Genomic DNA, 9,118 nt, shown 5'->3' with positions numbered 1-9,118 from the left:
AACGCTCAAAGCATTTGTAAAGGAAATGTGGGTCTCTTGAATTTTTTTACAATTTCCAAACAATTTCTAAATTTAGGGTAGTATTTCCATGATTGGCAGCTGGACACTCCAAATTTCTAAGGGTATTGCACATTACTTAGATTTCATAGACATTAGGGTGGTAAGGGATCTCGGAAGATCATAGAGTCCAGCCCCCTGCCCGAGGGGCAGGAAGTCAGCTGGGATCATAGGGATAAACATCCACATTTCTCTTGAAGGCATTCAATGTAGGTGCTTGAACCACCTCCAGTGGCAGGCTATTCCAGACTTTGGGGGATCGGACAGTGAAGAAATTCTTCCTTATGTCTTGCCTGAAACGGTCTTGAAGGAGGTTATAACCATTCAACCTTGTCATCTCTTGGGTGCTCTAATGAACAATCATTCCCCGAGATCCTGGTGAACACCCCTGATAAACTTATATGTGGCCATCAGATCGCCACTGAGCCTGCACTTTTCCAGGCTAAAGAGTTCCATAGCTCTCGGTCTGTCATCGCATGGTCTGTTTTCCTGACCTCTGATCTTGCTTGTGGCTCTCCTCTGCACTCTCTCAAGCTTCTCCACATCCTTTTTGAATTGAGGAGCCCAAAACTGGATGCAGTAATCCAGCTGCAGCCTCACCAAGGCCAAGTACAATGGGAGAACGATGTCCTGGGATTTGCTTGAGAAGCATCTATACATGCAATCTAGCATTTTGCTCACTTTATTAGCCTCAGCATCACATTGAAGGCTCATGTTCATCTTGTGGTCAATCATGATCCCCAAGTCCCTTTCATCCATAGTGTTAACCAGCGTAGCACTGCCAAGTTTATAAGGATGCTGCAGGTTTTTCCTCCCCAGATGGAGAACCTTGCATTTTTCAGTATTAAACACCATCAGGTTTTCATCCACCCATTTCCTGAGCCTGTCAAGATCTGCCTGGATCACCGTCCTGTCCTCGGGTGTGGATACTTTACCCCAGAGTTTGGTATCAATGGTGAACTTGGCCAGTCCACTTCTGACTCCACCATCCACATCATTAACAAAGTTGTTGAACAATATAGGAACAAGGACAGAGCCTTGGGGGACCCCACTGGTCACAGGGCACCATGATGTTTGACTTCCATCAACCACCACCCTCTGGGTCCAAACACAGATCCAATTCCCCAGCCATCAGACCATAGTGGACCTGAGGCCACAATTGGCCAGTTTTGCCAAGAGCTGATCATGGGATACCAGATCAAAGGCTTTTTTGAAGTCAAGGTATATGACATCAATCTCCTCTCCCTTGTCCAGGTGATAGGTTACCTGGTCATAAAAGGAAATAAAATTGGTCAAGCAAGACCTACCTGCAACAAACCCATGCTGGCTATCCCTCAGGATGTTGCCATCAGACAGTCTGTTAAGAATGGCCTCTTTAATAATCTTTTCCAAGACCTTCCCTGGGATAGAGGTCAGGCTGATGGGCCTGTAGTTTGCCGGACCCCCTATCCTCCCTTTCTTGAAGATAGGCACCACATTGGCCTTCTTCCAATCTTCAGGCACTTCACCAGAGTGCCAGGAGTTCTCAAAGATCTATGCCAGGGTCTGGGCTATTATGCTAGCCAGCTCCTTGAGTACACTGGGGTGTGGATTGTCTGGGCCAGATGACTCGAAGGTGTCTAGCTTCTCAAGGTGTTCCTTCATGAGGTCAGCATTGATGGAGGGCAGGGAATCTCCTTTACCCAGACCTCCCTGTCCCCTATTTGTCAGGGGCATCCCATGGGACTGATGAAAGACCAATGCAAAGTACCAATTTAATAGGTTGGCTTTTTCCTGGGTGTCGGTTGTCAGTTGTCCCATATGGTTTAGCAGAACTATGTATTGTCCTTGATACTTGTAGCTAGTTGGAGTTCTGTCGCAGCCTTGGCTTTCCTGGTTCGCTCCCTGCAGGTCCAGACCAGTGTGGAATAGTCCTCTTTGGAGGTGGATCCTTTGTAGGCCTTTCTTTTCATCTACAGGAAGTCCTCTAGTTCCCTGGAGGGCCAAGGGGGCTGCTGTGCCCTTTTGCTACCTTCCCCCCAAGATGGAATAACTTTAGCTTGTGCATCGAGGATTGCTCCCTGGAAGAGCAACCACTCTTCCTGAACTCCCCTCCCCTTGGGGTCATGGTCCTTTAGGGCCTCACTGACAAGCCTCCTGAGCTTGTCAAAGTCAGCTTGAATCCTGTTGTTTCTGAAAGTTCTTTCTGGAATTTCACAAAGAAAATGAACCAGAAATATACTTGCAAAATCTCTTTGCTGGCTTATCCAAAAATGTTTGATCTCACTTTCTAATATTGTGAAAGATGCTATCAACTTTAAATTTGCTGCTTCTATATTTTGATGAAGAACTCTGAGAGTGAAGTATATGTGAGGAAATAATCCAGAATCCTATTTCCAGAAAGCTATTTCTTTTTATTTATTTCCAATGAAAAAAATATGAATTTGATCCAATTTTGTTGAGAAGGTACCTAGCACATTGCATTTCATTGTGCTGTCTTAATAAGTAAGCTTTCTGGTACATAGAATGTGGCTTATACATACACAGTTCTATGTACGCTAGCCAATATATACAAAATACTTTTTATGAATACATAGCAGAATTAGAGCTGTATTCTACATGTTGCTTCTGAACTTTAACAGCATCTTGTTTACATTAAATTTCAAAATCCATCAGAAAGCTAATATAATGTATTGTCTCTATGTGTCTACGAAATTTATATCAGACTGCCAAAGAGTAGCATATTAAGAATTAACTTGTTCCATTTGATGTATTTCTACATACTTCATTTTTGTTAGAACCTTATATAGTTTCCAGTGTCTTTGTCTATGAGCATGATAAAGAAGCAGTAATTGCTCAGGTGACCATCCTGCAATATGTTGTGCACAAGTCATTACTAATAATGATGCAACTGAACATATCGTAAGCTGTAAATTCCCACTACCTTTGCCACTTTTATAATTAAATCAGACTGTAGCTGAACTGATTAAAATTTTAGTTTTCAAAATCTGAAAACAGAGCCTAGAACCTAAGGGCATTTTTACATGTGTTGCTGACATGGTGCTGGGTGCTTTAAATTAGCGAACCACTTTAATTAAAAGGTGTCTAGTGCCATGTCAGAAGCACATGTATCAGCAGTGCAGTGTGCCTCCACGCTGAGAAAATGACAGGAGAACACTTTGAACTAAAATACATCAAATTCATTTTAGTTCAAAGTGCACCACTGCCATTTTCTCAGTACAGATGTGCACTGTGCTGCTGATACACATGAGGCTCAAGTTTGCCAAAGCATTTTAATTTATGTACTGCATCAAACTCAATTAATTGAGTCTTCTGATGTGCTGGATTTTTAGCACATTGGGAAGGTTTCCCACATGTGTATAGTGCCCTAATTGTCCTAAGGTATCTGAACCACTAAAATTGAGAAGGGTATGTTTTAATAAATCATGAATTCTAAATGTGCAACACTGATTAAGTCTATTGGGAAAGCTTTAATATGTTCTTCACATTCCTGTTCAGTCCTGTCTTGAATGTTGATTAGTCTAATTCAAAATGCCTGGAAGTCTGTAGAAAACCTGAATGAGCAGCCTTCCTAGTCAGTAAGGTTTAGGACAGAAGTTTATTAAAGTGATTTAATCTTAATCAGTTAAGTCTAGTATTCCATCCATCCAGGTTTATCTTAAACCAGTTCTGGCCATTTTGAAAGCAGTTTATGTGCACTGAGCTTCTGTTGTGTTACAGGTTTGAAGCAGTTTCCAATCACTTATTTTGGTTTGCGTGCAATTTCTCTCCCTAGCCTAAAAGACATGTTTCTAAATATCAGTCAGAAGTATCATATTTGGAAGAGCATCTGCCAAATTACTTTGGGCATTAGCGAGTTGCATATGGAAATTTTAGTCAGTCAGTCATTGGGTAGATTTAACCTGTGTCATGAAAGAGCTACATGACCTTCATTTTTACATATATTCTTCATGTCTTTTTAATGAGTGATACATGTAGTACTTAACGTTTCTTCTGGAGGTTGAAAAAGTAGTGTTTCAAACAACACAAAGACTTCATGTCATAGAATCATAGGGAAGTAGGGCTGGAAGGAACTGCCAGAGTTTATCTAGTCAAACTCCCTGCCCCCAAAACATCCTATACAATATCCTATTCGACCATCCTGTTTTTGAACTCTTACTTTATGCCAACACTTAATACAATTTTAGAGGTTGACATGCTGCTTTTGAGGTATCTTTATTGATAGATTTTGACTTTCAAGGTCAGGAAAGAAAGAAAACTGTGGATGTGGATGGGGATTGTAATGATATTGTTGTGGCTCCCAGTTTGGTAGCACTAGGAACACTGCCACAGATCCCTATTTCTCCTCTACCCTTCCATACAGCAACATTATGAGACATCACTGGCTAAGTGTATCATTAACATGCTAATTAGGGGCATATTAAAGGAAAATATTGCTGATATAAACCATTTAAAGTTATAACCATATGAATTTAAGGGTACTCAATACTTCTTATTTTTGTGCACAATTAAGATGGAAATCCCAGTGGAGAAGAGGAAAGCTAATTGTAGAATATGCTGGGCACTTAACAGAAGAGTCCTATATTCTGACTGATGTTTGTAAATTGTGCACTGTCTTATAAAGAACATGAATACTAGTGGTTTGGATTAATAAATTTAAATTTTGTTAGTAGTAGTAGATTATTTATGGCTTCCACTAAAACAATACAGTAAATGTGATGCAAATATATAAACATATATGCATAGAATACATTTTATATAAACTTACTACGTAAGTTTATATCAAATGTAATAAGTTTGTTGGTAAAACATATAATATTATAGTCTACTAATTTAACTAAAATTAAAACAGAGAACAGAATATTATATATATAAAAAAAAAAATCAGTAAAATACAAGAGTACATAACTGTAGAATAAAAGAGTAAAAACAGGGGGATTTTGATTGATGTTGGCCCTTATCCTTTCTAAAAGGAACAGGGAATAACACAATAAAACATGGGGAGTAACACAGAAAGTTAGTTACTTTCTGCAAGTGACACATTGCAAGGCAGTAAGTTAATAGAGAAGTAAATTGTTTTTCTCCTCATTAGCTCAATATTAAAAATTTCAACCAATGAAGAGTTTGATTTTAAGGGTGTGCGAAGCAGACCCTATTCTATTCAGATTTGGATTGAGCCCAAATCGGGGACAGTGATTCAATTCATTAATTTGGATCACTGTCCCCGATTCGATTTGGCTGAACCCAAATCTGAACATTCAATGCTGAGTGAGAAAGATTCAACAATTTGGACATGGACACAGGTTTAAATGCTTTTTCTACATACCTCAAGGTACCAGGCACAGCTCATGAATCCTGCAGCAGATGGAGAGTCCCATGGGGTGGGGGTGGGGGGGGGGGGGCAAGGCATGTGCTCGGCAGTGAACCTGGAAGTGTACTGAAAGTACTTCCAATCTACTTCCAGGTCCACCAGGGATCATGCTGGGTGGGGCAGGGGGTGCCTCCCCAGCTCGGCAATTGGCTTTAGCAGGACCCTGGGTGGCACCAGTCACCGAGCTGGAGGGTGCAGGGGCAGGGGGGAAGCACGCTTCCTGGAAGTGGACCAGAAGTGTTTCTAGTCCATTTCTGGGTCTGCTACTAAGTGCACTGGGGACCCCCCCCCTCCCTCCCCGTGCTCCTGTGGGACACTCCATCCACCCCAGAATTGCAGATTACACAAGCTGCCTGGTACCTAGAGGTATGTAGAAAAAAACATTTAAACTGTGTCTGAATCACCAAATCTATTCAGAGGGTTCAGATTCAATGTGGAGAGATTAAAGGGTCCTCCGATTCAATTTGGTTTTGGGGATTTGGTCATTGAATCAGGGACCAAAGCTTTGCACAGCCGTATTTGATTTTCCTCGTATTGCTTCATAAACATTAGCAAGATCACAAAAAATGATTTAAAATAGTCTATCTCATTCTTCCTACAAGAATGTATCCTGTCTGTATATGGGGTCCAACACCACTTGCTCATAATGGCTGCACAACTCATTTGAGCGAATTGCAGTCTAGTAATGGCCTTTCATTTTTTATAGTTTTGTACTTCAGATAGGTAGGTTTCTAAAACAAAAGAGTGCTTTATGATTCTCAAAAGAGGAAAAGATTGAGAGAATCACACTGCACACATCTGTATGCAGGCTGGCATCTTTTGTTCCTAAATTTACATCATGTTTTTAATATGGGAGTAATATTTGGTCAGCATGAGTACTTTTACATCTGCTCTGGGGTTGGTGGGGGGGGGGCAGGCAGTGCTTTAATTACAGCAAATCTGGAAGTCACTCTAATTAAAACGCTGTCGCATCTAATGCATCAGTGTCCAAGCATTTAAAAATGGTGATGAGGACATTTGAATTAAAGCTCATTTGATGACCTTTAGTTCAAATTTCCCTGCCACCATTTTTAAGTGGGGGACACTGATGCATAAGATGCAGAAGGCTGCTGGAGCATGGCAATTGCCACACTTCAGCACACTCAAATTATTCAGTCTGCACTAGAATTCCTGAACATCAGAGCAGCCTACATGCTTGTGTATTAGTGCCCCATGTTTCCCAAAGCATTTGTCTAGAGGGAAATATAAATTGTACACAGTCCAAGGTATTTAAATGAGGACACTGCCTCCAGTTTCTTGTTCTGTAAAATCCAAACTTGTCCTTTCATTCCTTAAAAAAAAAAAAAAAAAAAAAAAAAAAATCAATAACTTGGATTCAGAAAGGTTGATTTCCAAGCTATTCGATGCAAAATACTGCTAAAAAGCATCTAATAATGTTTAGAATCCCATTTTTGAATTGTGACATTACTAATGAATCATCTGCATAAAGTAGACCTGGATAGAATCATTCAGTAGCATAGATGTGTTGAACTAATTCTCTGTAATCAATCTATGGAGTAAAAAAGCTCCCTTTAGATCTATGAATGCTATATATAAATGATTTTGTCTATTTACATATTTGGATGCCAAATAATGCAAAATGAACCAGTGGGTGATGCAAGAACAATCTTCTGTAAAGCCAGCCTTCTTTTATCCCAGAAGGCTGCTTTTTTTTTTTTTTTTTAAACACACAAATCACTGTTTGTAGATGAGAAAGTACGTGTATCCCATATACTTTAGCTAGAATTCCCAAGAAAACTAATAGGATAATAGGCTGCAGGATCTCTTATCACCATTTAAAAAAAAATTGTGATGATTACATTTTCATCCTGGTACCTAGGATAAATGCCTTTTTAAATAATTACATTCTTTATTATCGAAGTTGGGCATCACCAATCAATGAATTCCTTGAAGATTTCTTGGGGGACAAAATAAGGGCTAGATATCTTTCCATTATTCTAGCTTGAGATTGAGAGGTGAGTTACTGATCTGCTTGTAACATAGCAGATAAAATGTTGTGCCTTCTGGTTCATTTACCTTTTAAATTAGGTTCCAATATTGCAAACACATGGGGGCAAACCAAGAGGGGGTGAAGTGTCACAGTAACATCCCTGTTTCAGAAGATACTGTTGGAAAAGAACCAGGAGTTTTTAAAGTCCCTGAATCAGGTAAGAATTCCCACCTCCTTTTTTCTCTATGCTCAGTAGCATGTCTTCTTCCCTCCAATCTCATTCTCTCACCCACCTGTACCTGTTCCTGCCACCATCCTTGGCTGCCTCAGAGGCAGAGGAGCTCCCAAGACACTTCTCCCCCACTTCAGCCAGCCTGCATAAGAAGACATGTTAATGGCAGGACAGCACGCAAGTTCCTTCTCCCTGCTTCCCTGACTCCCTGCCTGATTTCCTCCCCACTTCTCCTCCCCCCTGGGTGTTTTCTGCCAGCCTAAGGGCAAGATTGGGGAGGGGGAATCCACCTGCTGGCACTGCCACCTTTGATGTCCCCATAGATCCTGCCTGGTGGTTAGAGTTGTTCTGGAGCTCTCAGTCTTTGAGGTGGATGAGGAACACCTATAGTGGTGGTGGGGGACAGGGAGAACTTCAGAGGAGGAAAAGGGAAGGTAGAGTAGGGAACCCTTTAACCCTAGGGAAGGTGGGGTGGGGTGGAGAATCTTAATCGACTTGGGGACTGTAACAGGTGCCTGCTCTAGGCCGATCTAAACATGGCCCGCACACCTGTTCCTGGGCCAACTGCCTGCCTTCTCTTCTGCCATGCCTTGTTGTTAATTGCTTAATTGATGTTAATTAGCGGGAGGCTGCCCCTTTACTGCCCCGATGCCAGGGGCACTATCTGCAGCTATGTTTCCTCCCCTACACCGCAGCTCACGCTGACGGTACCAACATTGTTTGTCCGGGCCTTGTTGTAATTTCGCCCCCTTGTCCTCACTGGGCCCTTGTCTCACTCTGCACCTTCACTGGTGCTCGGGCTTTCTGCAGCCCAGTCTGGCACTGTGCCCACCCTGGGGCTTCTCCAATGCGGCCCCCTCTCTCTGGGGCTTCTCCAATACAGCCCTCTCTCTCTGGGGCTGGGGTCAGTGCACCCTGAATGCTGTGCCCTCATTGGCACTGGGGTCCCCACACTGCTGGGGGTCCCATATGAGGCCTCTTCCTCCCCCTAATAGCCTCACCCAAACCACCGGTAACAAACAGCAAACACAAAGCATAAGCCCCTAGGCTATAACATAAATCTCAGCCCTCTGGCTCCAACATTATTCCTGCAACACCAGGGGTGCCCCATCTCTCACCAGTCTCAAGCCATTCATGTATTCTGACCTCTTCCCTTTACTCTCTCTGGCAGAGCTCCTTCTCCCTTACCTGCCAGCAGGGAACTCCTCCTAGCCTCTGGTCTGTGGTTTATATAGGAGCCAGGCCCTGCCCTTCCGGTCAGCTGACTAGGCAGGTGAGAGTCACTAGCTCCCTCTGGTTACCCTAGCAACCAGCACCTGTGTAGTTACTCTGGCTCTACAAGTAGCAGGCACCTTAGTGCCCTGCTACAGGGACTTACAAAGTTCTTGGTTTCTTTTCCCATGCATGGTCTACACGTTCTGCTTGTGGGGGTGGAGCAAGTGTTATGGGTACAACAACCCCTTCACCA

General features: G+C 42.4%; 1 long non-coding RNA gene across 1 annotated transcript; it reads right to left on the bottom strand.

Moving 5' to 3' along the window:
* Positions 1 to 5,465: 5,465 nt before the first annotated feature.
* LOC132251261 (uncharacterized) lies at positions 5,466 to 8,832 on the bottom strand. Its single transcript, XR_009463217.1, has 4 exons — positions 8,769 to 8,832; positions 7,941 to 8,034; positions 7,712 to 7,792; positions 5,466 to 6,758 (listed from the first exon to the last, which is right to left on the bottom strand). It is a non-coding gene; the product is annotated as an uncharacterized LOC132251261 (long non-coding RNA).
* Between the last annotated feature and the right edge of the window lie 286 nt (positions 8,833 to 9,118).

The sequence above is a fragment of the Alligator mississippiensis genome, chromosome 6, assembly GCF_030867095.1.
Source record: "Alligator mississippiensis isolate rAllMis1 chromosome 6, rAllMis1, whole genome shotgun sequence".
NCBI lineage: Eukaryota > Metazoa > Chordata > Crocodylia > Alligatoridae > Alligator > Alligator mississippiensis.
This window is presented reverse-complemented; position numbering and strand designations above follow the sequence as displayed.